Genomic DNA, 4,458 nt, shown 5'->3' on the forward strand with positions numbered 1-4,458 from the left:
AATTTTGTAATGTTACAGCCTTATTCTAAAATTGATTAAATTATTCCCCCCCCCCTCAATCTACACACAATACCCCATAATGACAAAGCGAAATCAGATTGACATTTTTGAAAATGTAAATACAGAAATACCTTATTTACATAAGTACTCAGACCCTTTGCTATGAGACTCGGTGCATCCTGTTTCCATTGATCATCCTTCAATTGATTGGCAATGCATGTCAGAGCAAAACCCAAGCAATGAGGTAGAATGAATTGTCCGTAGAGCTGCTAGACAGGATTTCGTTGAGGCACAGAGCTGGGAAAAGGTACCAAAAAATGTCTGCAGCATTGAAGGTCCCCCAAAACACAGTGGCCTCCATCATTCTTAAATGAAGAAGTTTGGAACCACCAAGACTCTTCCAAGAGCTGGCCGCCCGGCCAAATTGAGCAATCAGGGGAGAAGGGCATTGGTCAGGGAGGTGACCAAGAACCTGATGGTCACTCTGACAGAGCTCCAAAGTTCCTCTGTGGAGATTGGTTGTCCTTCTGGAAGGTTATCCTTCTCTGCAGCACTCCACCAATCAGGCCTTTATGGTAGTGACCAGACGGAAGCCACTCCTCAGTAAAAGGCACGTGACAGCCCGGTTGGAGTTTGCCAAAAGGCACCTAAAGGACTCTGACCATGAGAAACAAGATTATTTGGCCTGAATGCCAAGCATCACATCTTGAGGAAACCTGGCACCATCCCTACGGTGAAGCATGGTGGTGGCAGCATCATGCTGTAGGGATGTTTTTCAGCTGCAGGAACTGGGAGTAGTCAAGATCAAGGGAGAGATGAACAGAGCAAAGTACAGAGAAATCCTTGATGAAAACCTGCTGAATCCTTTCCGAATGCACAGTATTTTGTCATCAATTTATGGGTCTGACATGATTGCTGTTTGCAACCCGTGCTCTGGCATCAGGACATGACTTGTGTGTGCCAAGATCTCCAGACTGACTTATGGTTCAGACAGGTTAATGAAGGGCAGAAACAATGCAGGTGTGGAAATGGAGATTAGTACCTAAAGTTATTGCTATAGTTGTGGCTGGCTGTTGCAGGACAGGACTGACTTGGATGGAGCAAACTGTCCACAGGGATTGTATATTACTTACAAGGAAACAATTGTAATTTTACTGTAACTGTCCTAAAGCTGCTCCTTACACGGAATACTTTTGCAAAGAAATGCATGTGAATGTGATGGCCTGAGTACAATGAAATTCTGTGGCCGTCTGGTAAAAGGTGCCAAAGTTGGCTCACAAAGAGCAAAATGATTTTATGAAATGACTATTATCTTCAACCTTCATAGGGCAAGCACTTAATTTATTTCATACACAAACATCACCTTTCTTTTTGTACGCGAGTACTTTTCAAGATGGGAGACAAGGATCCAGGAAATGAATACAATTGTAATATATTGAAATCATTGTACTGTACAAAACACTTGAGATCAGTATAAATGTATGTATATTTTCCTATACAGCAATTAAACACTCATGACAACAAAAAAATCTTATGAGCTGAATAAAACACCTTTACCTTCATCTTATTCAATTTATGTAAGATGGGAAAACTGGAATCAATATTGGGCTCCCCTAGACAGAATGAGCAGAACATGACAGATGGAACAAATAAAACAGTTCCTTTCAGATGAAATACCTACAAAATGAATCAAACTACCAATTCAAGGCAGGTAAGGATTTAATGTAAAGTGAGGGTGTAAACAAAAACATGTGCTATTAAGAAACAGTAATGAAAGAATATTCTTTATGGTTTAAATTCATGCATGTCCCTCATCGTGATAAAATACAGGTTATTTCTTCAAGACAATCTTTTGTTCAATATTTTCCCATGGTACTTAGTTAAGAAAGGATTCACAGAGTCGGATTTCTCCTCAAATCCAATTTATTAATCCCACTAATGACAGAAAGAGAGCTCAAGGTGGACAGGATCAAGGCACTTCGCTTCATTGGAACATCACCCCACTTCCTGCGTGACAAGTTACCAAGGGAACGTTTTTAAAGCCCCTTGATAGGTGCTTTACAGAGTCAAGTCTCAAGTCAAGACCGACAAGTATCATGTCAAGTCTCAAGTCTAAACTGAGTTTCGAGTCCTAAACAAGTCATAATGTTCTCTTAGCCAAATGTAATACCATTTCATATTTTTAACAAGTGTAATAGTATATTACATTTACGCAAATCATGAATGCTTTTAAAAATATATTTCTTACTTTCCAAATAAACGTAATATTTCCATGGTAATACATGGGTAGCCATAAAAATACACCCCCCCCCGAGTCTGACTCGAGCCCAAGTCATGTGACTTGAGTCCACACCTCTGCTAAACACACATCATATAAGTACACTGGAACTTCGACACACCTAAATGCACTTGCTATTATTGCATAAAGCTCTACAGATTATGTTGCAATGTTTGAATCACAGCCTTGTTGTACGCTAATATTAAATTGCTGCTAGTTGACGCTGTTAGCCATGCATTAGAGTTGTATCCTCCTGCATGATCTCCACAGTGACAATGTATTTAGCGGTGGGGCTGTAGCGGGTGGTACAGTATGCACAGAGTGTGAGGAGTTGTGGAACCTCACAGAGATCTCTCCTCTCTGTGGGATGAGCTGGCTGGAGACAGAGGTATAGGACTAGACCAGTATCCTCCTCTGCTTTTGGGAATCTTCCTCAGTACCCTCTGCTTGAGGAGCTGGGCCTGGTCAGAGATCTGTGGCTCCCTGTCCTCATCCCCAGCACTGCAATCAGGCTCAGACCCCTTGTTGGAGGATAACCCTGGTATTGCTTGGTGATATTGATGCTGGTTCTGTATGCATGGCAACCAATACAACTGGTAGATGTTAGTTACTAGCATTCAAAATCACATATTAACCATTGCAACTACATTGTTGTTCCCACAGATGTGGTTGGTCTTATACTAACAGTCCTGTTCCAACACGGCTCCTGACTCGGCAGACGATGGATTCCATTCCGGTACCAGGAGACCATTCTCCCGGTCAATTCGTCTAGTTCACTACTGTTGTATGGTGTGCTTGTGAACTTGGTCTGACCCTCCAGACCAGCAAGATTCCCTCACACCTCCTCATTACAGAGAAGTTGGCTTTCATTCTGTTTAATACCAACAGATAGAACCACACACTGTACTGTAGATGTCAGTGATGTCCTTGTTCCACATGGCTAGCTCTTCAGAGAGCTGTTCTTATTAAGGATGTGCACATGCAGGCTATTCCAAGCCTTCAGCACACCCTAATTTTACAGATACACTTTCATTACAGGAGACAAAGACACTATATTAAGTTCAGTTCCAAAACATGTTTGAATTTCTGTCACACACCAGACTTAACCAGCAGCTTTGTTTTAAGCCACCAGACATGGTCAAAGCAAGTGAAGAGTTAATATCAATGTCTGAAGTAATCTTAAAAATAACCTGCCCTTGCAAATTTGAGACGTGTTATCTGAGAATGCAACAAATTAAAATTTCAGATGGTGTTTTCAAAGAAAAGCCAACTAGACCTGCCTGCTGTTTGTTCACGGGATCAGCAGATGTATGATGGCAGGGAGATATTGAATGACATTCTGATTGATTCATTGGCAGTGTCTAAAATCTGGCTTGCCTACTACTTACTTGAACTGCATATTGTGCACTACTCGTAAGCAACAAATATCAGCATACTATGCTCATCTTACTGAGAATGTGATATCTAATGCCCAATTGCGTTGTTTCCCACCATTCATTTGTTTTGGTAGTGTGTCCCCTCAGCTGATTATCAGCTGTTATCTGACACACGTGGGTCTCGAAAGATGAGCGTGTGCAGAGAATTCTACTAGATAAAAAGCTGAAATAAGTATAAAATCCTTGCATTTAAAGCAAGGGTGTCATGCAACCCAAACATCTCAGGGGGCACAAAGTGAGGATAGCTTGCTTTTCTAAAGTCTACCATCCTTGCCAGCAGGCAAGCTAGCTACTCTAAATTCCTTAATAGCCTGAAATGACATCTTGGTAGCAAGGTTGGGAGATTGGGAACCTCTATGGGGCTAGATAAAGCCAGCTTCATAAAATTGCTAGGTGGCTAGTAGTATTACTGAGAAACAAAATCTAAATTTTTACTCCCCCCAAAAATATTTGAAATGTCACGTACTACAAAAATATTTTTCTCACGTACCCAAAATGACTTTTTAGAAGGCAAGTACGGGTTTTCGGACACGGCCACAATATTTAATTAGGAAGCTCTTTGAACAGACCGGCAATTGAGGCCAAATACACTCTGGTATGATCTATAAAGGGCAGTATCCATGCAGGCCTTTAAATCTGCTGACATTAACCAGAAAGCATTGGCTCACCTTCAGGTGACTTTGAACATACATCAAGGTATAGTCTTGCCCTCATCTGTAATTTTTTAAATAATATACCCTATGT

Source organism: Oncorhynchus tshawytscha, linkage group LG19 (assembly GCF_018296145.1).
Source record: "Oncorhynchus tshawytscha isolate Ot180627B linkage group LG19, Otsh_v2.0, whole genome shotgun sequence".
Classification (NCBI taxonomy): domain Eukaryota; kingdom Metazoa; phylum Chordata; class Actinopteri; order Salmoniformes; family Salmonidae; genus Oncorhynchus; species Oncorhynchus tshawytscha.